We start from the raw sequence: 16,578 nt of genomic DNA, 5'->3' as shown, positions 1-16,578 counted from the left end.
AAGTCCCAACTGATTTTTAAAAAAAATGCGTAAAACCCACAAATGTAGTACTGTAGGCAAAATGCTGGTATTTTTCAAAGCAAGATGGCACGCGGCACGTTTTGCCGTTGCTTTTGCTGCAGGCTGAGGCTGCCTGGAGTTTCGGGGATGCTTAACTGTTAATTACGACGCGAGTGGCAGTCGGCACCGAATGCCCGGAGGGATGCATGCAGCCTCACGTTACAAATTGTCACTTTTCACCTACTACCCAAATTACCGCTTTCCACACACTCTCAATTTCTTTCTTTTTTTTTTTTTGTAATTTAAAGTAACTAATTAAGAGTAGCCTATAAATAACTCCATTTAAAAAGCTAATCTATTTTACATATTCTGGGTCACTGAAGCCCAGTGTAACATGCAAATTTGCCTATTCCAAAATTTGCTTAAAGAAGACCTTTTAATAGTGCATGGTTGAGGTGGAGAGTATTAATCGAACAGAACAGCACCTTAAAAATGATATTTGCAAGAAATAATAAGCAGCCAGCTGGCCTCGTAATCCCTTGGTAGCAAATACGTAACGATTCTACAGAACAGATATAGCGGGGGAGAACGCAGGAAACACCAGCCTTCTTGCGGCTTTAGGAGTCTGTTGGAATAGAGAGCTAGAAATGATTCTTAATTATAAAGTAGTATTTAAATTCAAACCTTTAATTGGATTAAAAGTTTACTTTTTTGGCAGAAGTAGGAAAAAGCTATATAACAAACCTCCTTAAGGTCATGGGAGGTTTAAGAATGTAGCGAGCTCTAGTACATTTTATAGGATTCAGAGCATAATGACGAACATGCTTAGGCATATAATGTGGTACAGAAATACTGGTTAATGTGTAAAAGACTGGCTTCATACTGCCTTTAGATATTTACCTTCTGCAGCTCCCTGTTTCAGTTCTGCCCATGCCTCGCCTCTGCTAACACACACAGTTAGTTCCTCGATTTGTTAGTTTTTCCAAATAGGGGAAAGGGAAGAAGGGAAAGAAGGAAAACATCTGCAGCTATTTAACTCGCATGACTTTTCAACTTGTTGCTATGCAGCTATTCATCTTGAGGAGATTATAAACCGTAGCCAGAGGACTGGAGGGAGGAATCTTATGAATACCTTAAACAAAAAGATGTAAATATGTAGGTCCTGATTTTGCAAAATCTTCCAGTATGTGCAGAATTTCTGCAGGCGATTAGGGCATACCTCCATGATGTGCACCCTTCGGCGTGCTGCAGCATTACACCACATGCTCATCTCGAAGTTTGCACTGCAATATTTGGTTTCGTATTCTGATGAGGCCGTTCAGTATATCATCTTCAAACTGTCATCAGTTCGTTGAGATTATTAGTCTCAGGGTTTGGCCTCACGATCAGCCAGATGGTTACGCCATTTGCTTGTGAAGTGCACGAACCTCATACAGCTTACACGATATTCCATCGTATCATACGCTTTGGGTCCAGAAATGGGAAGATTGGCTATTGTACCCCACATAATGGATCGATCCACACTCTGAGGGACGGCAGGGTTTTTTCCCTTTTGACAGGTCTCTCTTATCAGCCAGAAGTTGGCAACCGTTCTGGAGCAGGGTGCCAGGTGTTTTTGTTTTTTCCGAAAGCGGAGGGTACGAGTGGCGGTAGGAACTTGGCAAGGGTCAGGCAATGCTGCCGACTGGCACGCAGCGCTTCGCTCTCCGGAGGGCAGATGCTCCCAGCTCCCCGGAGCAGCGAGAGCTGTTGTTTCTCACAGCTGCCTCCTTCCCGATAAGGGGGGTCTCACCTCCTCGCTCTTGTGTCCGTCTTGCCATTCAGATCTGCCCACCTGCCGTTTGGCTGTTCTCCACCTCCGTCCTCTCAGGTTGGCAATGATTAACAGGTGACACGTGACAGACGAAACGCGAGAGAGAAATCACAACTTGTTAAACGAAACATGGAAACCGATCTAGTTGATCGTTAGGATTTTGCAGGCTGCTATTCTGCCGATAGCGAATGCAAGTTTCTTGGCCTCTGTGATGAGGATCTGCAATATCTCAGTTGTAGCGGGCCTAATTCCGGATATTTTCATTTGGCTGCTGGTGCAGATCCCTCCCATCACAAACATTTTGCGTTTCTTTTAAGATTCAGGCAGAGATGCCTGTATCTGTGGAAATGGCCAATCCCTGAAAAGTGTAACTGGGGCCCTTTTGGTACTGCGAGCTCCCCGAGGCACGTGCGGGACAACATGCTCCATCTGGTTCTTCTTAGTTGCTGAAAACCGTTAGAGATAAAATGAAATTATGACGGCTGCAAAGTTGTTACCACCTCCCTGAGAGAAGACAGGCCAATTTCTTCGGAGTAATGAAGTGTTTTGGTCTCCGCTCAGAGTGGAGAAGTATACAATAAATATGGACCAAAGTAATTTTTCCACACTCAGGGTAAGATTACAGCAGAGACCATGCTGAGAGAAGGCTCAAAATATATTCAAGCTTTCACAGCTCAGAGCACAGACATAATCTTCCTTTGTTAGTGGTGATGATTTCCTAGAAATACATAAAAAAGGAACTGTCCCTACTCGTATGATTATATCTATTCCTTTGCTGACATATAAAGTCTTGCTCAAATTTCATATCTTTGGCAATAGTGACTGTGAATGACACTGGATGGTTCTTTCTCTTTTTTGGTCCCATAAAATCATACCGGATACCAACAAATCTACACCAGGAACTCTCTTAGGCAGACAGAAAAGAGATTGGCATAATCTATTAGGAGAGCTAGTGATCAGACTTGGAAACGTTTTAAGCCTAATAGTGACATCCGGTTTTCTTCCATCTAAATGTGCCCACTGGGTGTGGGAGACCTTGGATCGTGGCCATAGTTCAATATGAATAAAATGTGCGGCAAAGAGTAGTACAGCTTGTTTGATCAAGAGTATATTAACCTCTCTGGTTAAGCGTCTTTGTCTGTCGGGTACTATCAAGGTTAACGGCATGGGTTAACCCAAGATACTTCTGGATTAACCAACAACAGCTATGGTCAAGGCTGCTTCCCTCCTGCCCCCACCACTTCTGCTCGTCTCCTCTGGATGGTGGCGCTTGCTGTTGGCATCCCTGCCTGCGTAAAGACGTGGCTTGAGCTGCTCCACGGCTCCAAGTTTCCATGGGCTAGTTTTACACTCACCAAAAGCAGAAGTCCATTTCTGTCCTTTTTTTGTGGTCTGTTCCAAAAGTCCGGGTTCCCAAGCAGACCTGGTGTCTGGGAGAGGGACAACCCTGTCCTGGGGTATCCGTATGGACTGGCTGACTGGGGAGTGCTGGTTTTCAGTATGCAAGGGTTCCAGTTGCAGGGAGAGATGGGCCTGGCACCACCAATAGCCGCTCTTTTGCAGTCGTTACAACAAAAATTCTTTATTACATAGTAGTTTCGATGTTACTTGGGGGATATTAAGCTGTCTCTGCCGGAGTAGCATGCAAGGCAATAAATCTGAATTGAGATGTACAGTCATAAAACACTGAGGTGATTAATCAATCTTAGACCATTTACTCTAAGAAAATTGCACAGCAATACAGATTATTCCTTTGTGCTGCAAACTGGAGCGAGAAGGGTCTTGCACTGCATTTTATTGTTTTCCTTTCAGTATCACTTGAGGGGGGATCGTGAGGAAAGCAGAGCAGTTAAGATGAAAAAGAAAAATGATGTTGATTAATAAAATTAGTAATTGTGCAAAATGCAGTTTTAAAAATAATTCCAGCAAATGACAGGAGGAAACAAGAGTCAAGCCTTGGTCCTGGAAATGGATTATATTGGCAAAAATTTTGACTAGTTGCATACCTGTAAGGTTAGGAGGGAAGGGGATAGCATTTGACATTTTTATCAGAGTGTAATTCTTTATTTGAGTGTATTTTAATATCGCCATCAAGAAGCTAATATCTGCTTAGCAAAGCAGAGGAGCAGTTTGATAGGTTACAGTCTGATAGTCACAGACTGCAGAAAGCTTTATTTATAGGATCTCATAGTGCACGTGATTGATTAGGAGGATTTCTTTTCTTTAATGCGATGAGTATAACGATAACATTTTGTGGAAGATGAGAGAACTCCCATAAGGTGTAGCACTTTTAATTTCTCAGTACAGCGCTAGTCCCTAGTCCCCAGCGGTGGCATGAAGAAGCTGGTCCTTGTGCTCTCCTGCAGCAGGAGCGCGGCCGTCTCAAGCGGTGGCCGCCTCGCGTTGTGCGTATGCCTATTCCCGACAGAGCGAGGCCATTTCAGTAAGCGTGGCAGGAGTTCGATCCGGCACAGGAAGGAGCTGCGGATGCAGACGGTCCTTTCTGCGTTCACCCGAATTCTCTTTACCCTTTCAATTTACTGCAGTTTCATGAAGAAGATCACAATTTTGTGCAGCAATCTCATGAGATAAGACTCAGCACCACCACGTTGTCCACCCTCCCCTCCGGCACCGACGGGCTGTAATGCGACATCAGGTGAAGGGCTGCCATGGGCATCTCCTTCCAAGAGGACAGCAGCTCCTCCCTTACTGACACAGGAGTGAACATGGGAAGGGAAAAAGAATTACAAGGGGAAGATTTATCCTGTATGATACTAAAGAAAAGCAGCCACTGAGAAAAGATTAACCCATTTGGCAGAGCTTCGAATTGGAAACATAGCGACGCAATCCTCATACAAGGACTTGGTACGGTCAGAAAAGGGACGGTTTCTAGGTCCATACACCAGGCTGGCGAGGAGTGAGTGCCTCTCTCTAAAGTCAGCCAGCGACACTCACATCAAATGCCCAGAGGAGACCAGGACCAGTGCTGGGCTTCGAAAAACAGGCCCTGGTCATGACTGTGCAGCATCACCATCTCTCTCTGCTACTCTTTTTCCATATTGAAAGACCTTGCAAATGCCTGGGTACATTTCTTCACATGACTGCATTCCCTCATTAGGTGAATAAGAATACATGTGTTTGATGATTTTCTAACTTTTTCCTTTTTTCTGTGTTTTGTTATTTTTTTTCTTTACAGATAGATACAGTCCTTTTTAATCACGTGGTAAGCCCTTGACATTTCTTATTATATATGGAGAGAATATTTCTATTATTTGACCCTTCACAAGAAGAAACCAGATACTGTTATTCAAAACACATACGTAACTGATCTCTTTTTACAAGCCTACATCAAATAGGTTGCTTCTCCAAAGCAATGAACAACTTGAAATTCATACAAATTTTAAAAGGTGAAGAGTGTGAACGCAAGTCCTTGTAATGAAAGAACATGCTTTACAGTTATTTTACTCAGTGCAGAAGAGTTTTTAATACAAACAAGGCATGTTGAGTTGATTATGAAACAGAAAGAAATATATCATAAAAAAAAAATACTTGCTACTTTCATCGAATGAACGTAGGTCCACTTTAACAGCCGGTTTGCTTATTATCATAAGCTACTAAATTCACTTCATTTTACCATTTTGGCATTACTATGACCCCAGACTAAAACACATTTCTATGCTCTCTCTCATGCTATATTGCAGAACCTTGTAGGTTAAGGGGGGGTAGGAAGGCATGGAAACCAAGAAGTCACAACCAACCTTAAAATTGCCTCCGTCTCCTGGCCTTTTCAGACACCATCCAAGTCTGTAGGCACCAAAGCATCTCAGCCAGCTGGGCCTTCACTTCACCTACTCTCCAGCACTCCTCTTGTCGCTCCCCTAAGCTCCCAAACGTAAAAAGGCCCTAGCAAAACCAGACTCTATTCCTCACAACAAGCGTGTTTGCTGCTCTTAACTGTGCAACCTTGAGCCTCCCGAGACCTCTAATTAGACCCATGACCGGTGCAAGAGAACAGTCCATTTACCTCAAAAGTCTGGCCAGGGCTTCCAGGAGGATTACTCTCTAATCTGATTAAGCAGCTGAATTCCATGCAGAGTTGACCATTATTATTCTGCTGATGGGGATTTGCCAGTGAAATGACGCTAATCTGCCTGCCCTGCGATATCACAGGAATGCGTTGTTTCCTGGGAACGCCACGGGTTTATGCTCGCCACCACCGTTAGAAAAGGAAAAGCGCCACGACTAAATCAATCCCCATTTCCTTCTCCCGGTATGAACTCTCTGTCAGTATTTCTGTTTCTTTGTTCAGGTTACTTGGCAGGGATTTAAGCTGCTATTTATTCTCTTGACGTATCCGAAACACCCCATCAGCCCCGCGTGTGCCCGGACCACGCCGGCGTGCTTTCACCCCCTGTGCTGCTGCCACCGCTGAGGCGGGATGTCACACCAAGCCCCAGTTCAGAGGCCACCTGGAAGCTCTGCGGTCGCAGTTGCCCACGTTGAAGGCCAACTTCACGCTTTCCTTCACACCCCTCCAGGAACCAGCTGGATTCATCGTCGCATGGTCAAGCCCACAGCCCATGTTGGACTCCACCACACGTGGAAGTGGGTTTGATCTCCAAACTCTGATTGCCAATATATTCCCTGGCCCCCCAAACCAGCCATTTTTATTAAGGAGCTTTTTTACCCATTCCTCTTATAAAAAAAATTTCGGCCACATATTTCACGGGTCTGAACTTGATGTGGAGGACAGTGTTCTAACCCTTAAAAATAATATGTTTTCCAGCTTTTTTCTTAAAGTGTAAACCAAGCATAATAGCTGTGATTTCTTCTTCCTAAGTCTGCAGGAACCAGAAGGGTCATTTGCTTCATTCCCATCCCTGGGTTAATTCTGAGGCATCTTCGAAATACCCGCCCTGGTAAGCGCTCCAGGAAAAAGGAGTTCAGTGCCAATGCGTGCAGGTTTGTTCCCCTAAGATAATTTCCACAGACATCAGTGTAGGCATGGGAATAAAAAGGGTCAAATTTAAGCTTGAATGTTGCTGGGAAAAGGAATATATCACTCATTTAAAAAGTGATGGATATAAATGCATTTAAAAATGTATACCTGAGAGAGAGACCACTTTCTCCCCTAGCCGTCCAAGAGGACGGAGGGCTGCAGGGTGTCCACACGCCAGTCCCGACCCGTGCTCATGTCTGCACGTGGCGCAGAGATTTCAGATGTGTTTTTTAAATGCTGTAATTTTGCTTGCACTGACCACAAAGTCTCCTGTGTAAGATTTTCCCACCTCACAGCACTGGGATTCCTTTCTTGGTGCGAGCAGCCATTACTACACTTAATGGAGCTTTCTGGGATCATTTTGTTGTAAATGAAGGAGAAGATCCTCCAGAGCTTTCCTCCCCCGTACGCCACGAGGAGATATGTGATCATTCTGCTCAGCTCTTCAGTTTTACCGAGCGCTCGAGTCCCTATTTAAGTCCTATGTGACCTCTGGGGCCGGCTGGCTTATGTTCCTGTTCAGTCAGTAAATAAAACAAAAGCCAGAAAAGGAACAAAATGAGATTGCTTTGGCTTCGCGGTTGTGGGGGAAGAGCTTCATGACAAAAATGCTTGAAAACATAGCTTCTGAGCCCACGGATCAGCACGGGGTATTTCTTTTCAGAAAACAGAAATTCAGCAGTAGCTTGGGATGGATAAATATTTAGGAGAGCCGGGGTATGTGAGGAATGCTAACAGCAGCTCAAGGCTGCCCTGCACAGCCACTGCCCAGGGCTCAAAATGATTCACGGCAGCGGGATGCCAGGGAGACGCCGGGGAGGATCCCAGGAAAAGGCAACGTCTCTGCATGCGCTGGGACCACGGCACGGCATCGCCCTGGGCCCATCTCCCCAGACTTCCCAAGGAACGTCTCCTCATCGGCGTGTCAGCTGCTTATGCCTAACATCTCCTCTAAACTTTTTAAAGCTTGAACAGCCAAATCCCCTCGCATGCTGCTGACTCGCCGCATTCGATATAAACTTGCATTGTATCTGGTATTTCAAACAATTTTTCTGATGTACTACCGCTTATCCATACATAAAAGGCCATCTCTTCTCTAAAAAGACACAAATAAAATGCCTACCATCGCGGCATGCTCAGATTAGCTGATTTTGGGAGCATTTTGGGGAGGGTGGCTGCATTGCTGCACGTCTCCGTGCCAGCCCTCTGCCCTCTCCGTGCAACCCGAACTCCAGCGCAAGCCAAGCATGCACCGCCGCTGACGTGCTGGGGCATGCAATAACGCCGGTCCCACTTCAAAATTAACGGCGTGTAGCACAGCGGATCGCAAGGAAAAGCTGAAGTGCTCCCGACATTAGGGCTGGCCGGCTGCAAACCTGCCCGGGAAGCACGGTACCCCCCCAGGCTGGCTGCAGAGAGCACGGCAGGGATGGGGCCCGGCCCGCAGCCACCGGCTTTGCGGAAATTGTGCGTGTACGTTTCCATTTGGATTTGCGGGTTCAGACATTTAAATTTAGCAAATTAATCCTTTGCCTAATTTAGAGTGGGGATAAGGGGGGGAGGGTTAACGAAGAGGAAGAAAACGCACAAGGCAGCTAGCGTCCGGGTGATTAAGGTCTTATTATAGCTCTTCTGCTGGCAAAAGAGGTAACAGAGGTGGAGGAGAGGGAGAATGGCGATGCCTCGAAACTAATTCCCTCTTACCCTGTGTTCACCTTTCTGACTCTGTCAGGCCCCTGCTTCCCTATCCTGGGATTCAATTTTCACAGTCAAAAAAGCTTCTGAGATGGCTCGTCCCCTGCCAGGGTTTCATGACCACCAGTGCTGCCATGCAGGATTGCCAAGCGTTATCTGCTTTCAACAGAAAGACTGCAAAAATGTCCATGACTGCTGCCCTAAAACACACCTGCAAAGGCCACTTTGTCTCATGTCCTTTGTACAACGCAGAGGATTTCAAAAATGGTGTTCCCCAAAATGGTTTCCCCCCCAGTAATTTGCTACAGGCTGGAGGATGAATGAAAGGTCAGCATCGCATGAACCAAGGAGATGAAAAGGGGAGACCTTTTTTAAGGAACCTCTGTTAAATATCTTGTTTTACTCTTTTTATGTGCATCTCCAGCCAAACTCAATGACAAATTCACGCTCTCACATTTGGGTATCTTCAAAAAGATAACGATGGGGAAGGAAACCAAAGGCACACCTCTTTTCAGAAGCACATACCACACTTTTGTGATTTTGAGTGGATTATGAAGGAGAAAATAAGGAAGGAACAAATTCCTTCAAATGAAATTTATTTCTTGACCATGTTTAATAGGGTAGCATAGAAAACTGCTGAAATCTCTTGAGGCCTGTCATTCAGGTGACTAAACTGGCCAGTCCGAATGGCTAATTTTATTCCCAAACACTGTGAAATATGCTGATACACACACCAGAGGCTTTATCACTGCCTCGGCAAAATGGGGATTAGCGCTTGAATATATTTAAACTTAAATTTTGCTGAAATTGGTAGAAAGCAAATACTGCCTCATTGCTTTTAACAAAGGTGCATTAAAGACAATTACCAAAAATTACCCTTCAAGAAGTAAATAGGTTGTAATTAAGTTATTAGCAGTCTAATATAAGGATTCCCTGAGGATTTTTCTGATAATGGTTATCTACACACACAGAGCGTAGCTCTGCTTCACAACCTTCTTGGTTCCCCGGGCATTTTTCCGCTTTCCTCTACTCCCCCCTCCCTGTGACAGACAACTGTGCACATCACCTGCTCATGCACTGACACAACCACCATTCCCGTCGGGAGCTGGGCTCCCCGTTGGAGCTGCATGGCCTAGAGCAGTCGCTCTCGGTGGTTACCGGTGCCTGAGGCGTGTTTCTCATTTGTGAATCTTCTGCTGTTTCCCTCCTTCTTGCATACCTCACCCTTGCCCTTCTATACATCCCCTGCAGCCCCGTGTCCTCTTTGGTAACCACTTGCATCTAGTTGGTCTACTCCAGCCGTCTATCTGGTAGGAACATCCCACCTCTCTCCCTGGGCGCTCTCTACCCCAAAAGTCCACCGTTGCTTTTTCCCTAGCCATCTGGCCTGCTCACAGAATCACAGAACGGTTGAGGTTGGAAGACACCTCTGCAGATCATCTAGTCCGACCCCCCTGCTCAAGCAGGGTCACCTACAACAGGTTGCCCAGGACCCTGTCCAGCTGGCTTCAGAACATCTCCAAGGATGGAGCTCCTTTGATTCCTTCTCGTGTTCATGTCCAGCTCCTCCACCCTGCTCTAGCCTTGTCCTTGCACCGCTTTCCTCTCCACCTCCTGATGAATCCTCTGCAAGACACTCTCATCTGGGCTCTCCCTCCTGCTCCCAGGCAAGTCCCTGCATCTCCAGCTTTGCCATGGGCTCCGTCACCCTCCTGCTAGCCAAGCGCCTTCCCCTGCCGGCTGGCCGCGGGGAGACACTGGGCTCTGCAAGGAGATGCTTGGGGCTCAGCGCGACCTCAGGGACGACGCGCCGGCTCAGCTGCTGTGCTGCGCCCCTGCCCATTGCATGTCACGAGCCAGGCCGTGCTCTAACATGACACCGTCTAACACGCCGCGTAGCACACCGACTTACCCTGCTGTCGTAGGAGCTGGTATATGAGATCCTGGGACCTGGAGAATCCAAGACAGGTTGAGACAGATATACTTGGTGTATTGGGAAACCTGATCATCTCTCCTCCTCTCCCTCCTGATGAAGCCAGAAGTGGACCCGTTATTACATACTTCTCCAACAAGGACACGTTTGCTGGGGTTAATCCAAACTCTGTGAGCTTGTGAACTCTCCCTTCACTCTGTTACCCGCTCTGCTCAGGCTGCTTCCCTATCGCAATGCCCGCTCTCGTCTGGCAGGAGCTAAGGAGGGTCATTAAAACCCTTAGAGTAAATACATTTGGTAAACAAAAAGCAAGGTCAATAGGTGTCCTCCTTATCTGTCAAAAGACCTCTGGAATTTGGTGTAATCATCAAAGCTGTGGGAAAAAAAATGCCATTTTATAAACTGGCTTCACAGGCACGTTGGTAAGGAATGCAAGGAAGGAAATAGCTAGAATATTTCAAATGCACGAATCCCCAACGGCGCTGCCACATCTTAATATTTACATCAGTTACGTTAAACAGATTAAAAACCTTGCCGCTCCAGCCCCTCGCTCCCCGGGGCAGGGTTGGGGGATGCGACGGCTCCAGCCCAGCGGTCGTGCAGAGAGCTGCAGCCCGCTGCGGGCCCCAGCACTCAACCGGGCGTGCGGGGACCTGCACCGGGAGGGGAAACCTGGCCGTGAGGAGGTTTCGATGAAGAGAGCTGCAGCGCTCCGTCTCCTTGCAGCCTCAGGGGCCTTAGCTGGTCATTCGGATTATCACAACTAGGTTTGAAGCTAACTGTTAGTGAAAACAGGGGGGATGATAGTGCTCAGAGGAGTATTGCAGCACGTTTCGTCCCAGCTGGCTGCTAAGAGGCAAGGCACCGATGAACTATCGATACATTGGTTTCTGGGACGGTCTGAGGCATGTGCAACGTACACCTCTGCTAGGGCTCTCTGACCGAGGGCTTCTGCCGTCCTGCACTTGCTGAGAAGATCAGAGGTGAGGAAGGACTTAATCAGCAGCTCTGGGAATGGTGGTGGCTGATGGCCAGGAGGCCCGAGCTCGCCACCGTCGTGCCATGAGGCATATGTAAACCTGTTTCACAGCCAGAAGGAATAGGGACTTTTTGTCTTTTCCTTTTAAGCTGAAAAGCTTAGGTTTTGCTCAAGATGACAACACCCATGGATTTCCACCAGCTTGCGGATCAGTGGTTCTCCACTTCAGGGGAGAACAAGACAAAACACTCCAGTACTTTGAAAAATTACACACATGCTGCGTACAGCAGCGATGAGTTAAAACGCCAGCTGGCATGCGAACAGGAAGGGCTCTCTGTCACACTGCCTTTGGCCCGAATTTGCAAGAGATGGTCTATTTGTCTAATATAGTTTGTGACATTTTGCCATTTTTCTCCATAATGAGGCACTCTGGTCAGGCAGCTTACACTGCAGTCTTGGGCGATCCAGCCTGCTGCCTGGTTAAGGACTTACATTTTTTTCTGGAAATATAAGTACCACCCTCCAGTGAATTGTTCCTTGCCCAAACCTATTAAAACAAGATCCACCAAAAAAGGTTTGGGAAAAAATCTCAGGATATTTCATATGCTATCACGCATCTCTTCCAAGGCATAGTGTTTGTGAAGATGTTTTATTGTCATTCTTTTAGTTAATTCCAATCACGGATGGGTTCAGGTTACACACTGCAACCACTTGCACACAAAAAGGCCCTGCCCAAAGCAGCATCAGCCTTGGGACGTGAAAGTGTCAGTAGAAGAAAGCTATTGGCAAGGGAAAAAAGGGGGAAGACGTGGTTGTTGCTGAAAAAGATATTTCTGCATGTGCCCTTGAAAATGTGGGATCAGGTTACATCAATCTGTTCAATTACCACTTAATTTTGAATCTACAACTGTTGTTGATTCCCAGTTTCCAGTCAAGGACAATTATCTTTTGTTATTTCTTTGCCTCCGCATCTTTACGAGCCAATATACATTCAGATGCAGTTCAGGTCTACAGGAGTACATACTGCTGCTTTGCTTTTCTCTAATGATTTATGATATGCTTAAAACAGCCTTTCTGAGGAATACAGCATTAACATAACAGCTCAATGAACAGATTAAGGATGAACTGTTCGTGGTTCTTTTTTTTCCTTCCCAATTTCAACGACAAGGCTGAACTCCCTGAACTTCCCTCTCCTCTACAGCTTTTTCTGGTATTTTGTTTGTTGGAGGCAATATAGCAATGGTGGGTGGAAGGTAGCTTGGAGTCCTAGGCTCCTCCATGGGACGCCCGTAGCCCAACCAGATACTTCTGCTCCTGCGAGAGGCAGGATCATGATGGCATGGGAGAGGTTTGGGTTCTGCCCAGTTTTTCCATTTCTCTCCTTTCTATTTAGCCTGACGAGAGTTGCATTTGTAATCGGTTGAGGCCACCGACTCATTTCTTCACGGCCCCCCAATGGCCCTGGAGGACTCCGGCTTTCCAGCAGCGCTGCCGTGGGTGCTAATCCGAGGCCGCTCCGTGCGCTGCCGGCACGGGAGCAGGGCTGGGGCTTCAGGAGGAGCCAGGAGCCTTGAGGGAGAAGGTCTCCCTTGTCCCAGGGCCAGCAAGGACCTCGTTCCCCGATCACCCCGTCAACCAGGGGGCACCGCGCTGGTGTGGGGCAACACTGCTTCGCCCCATGCAGTGCTTCCGCTCCGACACCGCAGGAGAGGTGCTTCCCGAAAGGGCCAGGCGATCGTTCAGAGGCCGAGGGCTAGCTTTTCACCCTCTTTGTTCTGCAAAGATCCAGTGGCCATATATTTATATAATAAATATATTATATTAATATATATGTATTTATATTAATCTGCATTAGCAATAAGAAAGGTAGCGGTAACATCGACAAAACCGAAAACCTCACATGACATAAAAAGCTGAGGATAATAAAATTCATAACTGCAGCAAATATATTTTTATCTGTGAGGAAACAGAACCTCTTCCCTGATGATGGATTATATTTTGTTTGCAACAGATGCAGCTTTTTATATTTGTTTTCTGCATAAATCTACATGCTAGCCTGGAAGCAGCCGCACGTGCTTCGCTTCGCTGCAGTTCCACCCGTCCCGGCCCTTTTCCGCTGCCTGGGTTTTGAGCGCAGGGCTTGAACCTCCGCGCGCAGCCTTATGCGTGCCAGCAGCGCCGTTCCAGAGCTTTTACAGCATCAAAACGCAGGGCACTTCGACAGGGCTGCATCACGCGCTCGCTTCTCGTTTATTGTTATTGCTTCAATATTCGTGGCGCTGGGAAGCGGCACCGGGTCTGACCCCAGGGTGCCTCCTGCTGGAAGAAAAGATAAAAGTGGAAACGTGCGATCTGCAGGAGGGATATTTTGCAACCTCAACCAGAAAGAGTAAAAAGTATAGGTACGGAATACAATTATGTTATTAAATGGCGAGCGCGTTTTTTTTTAACTCCTCAAAATCTCATTTAATGTTATTGGTGTCAAGTTCAATTATCTTTAATTGCTTTTAAAAAACACGTCTGATGAATTTATGTTTTTCTCTATAGAATCGCTTGGACCGTCATTCTCAGGGAGAATTTATTTTCTTCTCCTCTGAGGAGGTTGATTTAATATCTGCACGCTGGAAATTGAAATGACTAAGCAAGTAGCTAATTACCGCGCTGCGGCGTCGACAGCGGCAGACTTCTCCCGTGACGGCGGCGAGCGTCCGCGCGGGAAGGAGCCTTGCGGCGCTCGCCAGCCAAAGCCGCGGCGGACGAGGGGGCCGTGGTGGCGGCTGCTGCCCCGCGGTATCTCAATTTATTCCAATTTGCTTCCAAGCCTTTGGTTGGAGCGCCTCGGACGCAGGCTGCCCCGCGAGCCCGGTGCCCCGCGGCGGCTCAGAACCGCTCTGCTTAGAGCCCGCTACGTGGTTTCCCAGGGCAAAAAGATGCTTCCCCGGGCGGCGCTTCTCCTGCACCCCCTTTGCTTCCGCAGCGCATGTTCTGCGCGGGTCTCTGCGGCTTGCAGCGCGCCCTCTCCCGCCCCGCGCGGGCCCCGGCGCGGCCCCTCGGCGGGCTGCCACGGACCCACCGCCTTGGAGGAGCTTATCTACGGCGCAGCACGGAGGGAAAATAGGTAACGCAGAGCTTTGCAGAAACAAGGCAGCTGGCAGGAAGAAGCTGTTGAAGCTAGAAGATGACGCAGACTGAAGAACAAAGATAGACATAAACAAGGCATAAATAAAAGTTAAGCTAGAAACTTGGAGGTTTAGGTTGACGAGCGAGTGACTAAGCAGACGTGCACGATGGCATCGGCCTTGCGCGCCAGCTGCCGTTAGCAGTTGAGCCTTGCCGGAGTTTCTGCTCTTCGTTAGGTGAGAAAGGGAGAAGCGGAGGTGCTCAGGGGACGCCCGTGCTTGGGTGGGAGCAGGAAGCGGTGCTAAAATTGCTCAGAGGGAGAGAAGCACGGATGAGCCCACAGGGGAGCGGGGAAGGCGCCGATCCGGGCCCTCCCTGCGGCCACGGAGCTCCGGCCCGGTGCTCCGGTCACCGCGCTTCTGCTTATTTAGCTCCGCTCTCGCTTTCCCTCCTTCTCCGAGAGGTCCAAAATCGAAACTCCGAGAAAACCAAAAAAAAAAAAGACCGGGCAATAAGGCAGAAGGAAGAGAATGGATTAACAAGCACTTAAATTCCTTATTACTTAAATAACTGGGAAAGCTTTAATCATAAACTAAAGTGCTTGGGGTTTTCCTTATCATTTCCACGACAAGAAGTTCCAATAGTCGGTCAGAGATTTTCTCTAAATTCAACTTATTTCCTCTGGGTTTTGCTAAGACAAAGCTGCAGGCGACTCTCCCGCCCGTGAGGGGTCCCGGCAGCAAAACTCAGCGGCTGCGCAAGCTGTTTCCGTCAGAGCTGAGGCTAATTTTTGTCATCAGCCAGATCGCGGTTATTGCTAGAGCGGTCAAAAACCAAAGCGGTTTTAACCGAGAGCAAAGCTACTTCATACCGATAAAGTCGTCGTCAGCAAAGCATAGCCCGAGGGTTACGCAGCAGCAGTGATGCTGCTCGTTGGTGCAAAACGAGGGTGGGATTCTGCAAACTTTTCGGAGCAGGTAGAGACAAGCCAAACTTTTTACAGAAAAGTAAAATACACACATATATATATTTTTAAAAGGCTACATATACATTCACATCTACATGCACCGAGAGGACGACACGCTCAGAAATGCTTTTGCAATTGCAGCCAGGACACTATAAAACCGCCCCGTTTCCTGGAGAGCTGCCGACTAGCGCTTCCCCGCTCCGACGACTTTGGATACCCGACGGGGCCAAGCCGCCAGGCTCTTTCCCTGAGCTCTTTGCAGAGCGTTTGGAAAGCGCGCTCCTCGGCGGGAGGAGGCAGGGCCCTGCCTGGGCGCCGCGTCTGCGGCGGGTTAATCGCAGCACCCGCTGCCCAGCGCTGCCGCCGGCTCCGGCTTCGCCCGCCCCGATCCGAACGCGCGCCGACAGCCCCGGCGGTTGCATCACCGCGATCCTGGGAAAACCGCACTTAAAAGTTTCAGCATGCTTCAGCGTTCCCATTTCACGGCCGGGATGCGGAGGCAGCGGGAGAGGAGGGTCACCCCGAGCCTCCGCGGCGCTGCTGCAGCGGGGCAGCTGCGGGACGCTTTAATACAGCCAAACAGCAAAAATAAACTCGAATATCCTTTTGCCCTTGCACTTGCAAATTGCCAGCGGACTTCTGCCTGTCCGAGCAGAATTGATTGCAACGAGATATCCGAGCACCAAAAGGCCGCCGACGGGCAATTAGCAGTTTAAGGGCCTCGTTTACCCTCGCAAGTGACCGCAGATTAAAAGCCTGTGCCGCAATAATTTCCTTTATGTCATCGTGGGTGCAAGACATGCCAGCTCGTCTGCGGTCACACCAACAAGCCTGGCACGTGCCCTTGGTACAGTCCTCAAGACAAAAAAAATCCATGTAAAAGTTATCAAATCAATCACGTAATGTTAAAAAAAATATTCCCTTTGCACGAATTGGGATTTCTCTCGATGATCCAACAGCTTTGCCGGAGACGCACCTGCCCGCTAGACGCTCCTGTGCCCGTTTAACGGCAGACGCAGCCACAAGCCTTTCCGGCTGCGGGATTGCAGGCTGGAAGTTGCACTACGTTGGG

General features: G+C 48.0%; 1 protein-coding gene across 1 annotated transcript in view; it reads right to left on the bottom strand.

Moving 5' to 3' along the window:
* The window catches only part of SCHIP1 (schwannomin interacting protein 1), a 150,909-nt gene that overhangs the window by 59,922 nt on the left and 74,409 nt on the right, over positions 1-16,578 (bottom strand). The gene's annotated exons all lie outside the window — the stretch shown is intronic.

The sequence above is a fragment of the Apteryx mantelli genome, chromosome 9 (genome assembly GCF_036417845.1).
Source record: "Apteryx mantelli isolate bAptMan1 chromosome 9, bAptMan1.hap1, whole genome shotgun sequence".
Taxonomy (NCBI): Eukaryota; Metazoa; Chordata; class Aves; order Apterygiformes; family Apterygidae; genus Apteryx; species Apteryx mantelli.
This window is presented reverse-complemented; position numbering and strand designations above follow the sequence as displayed.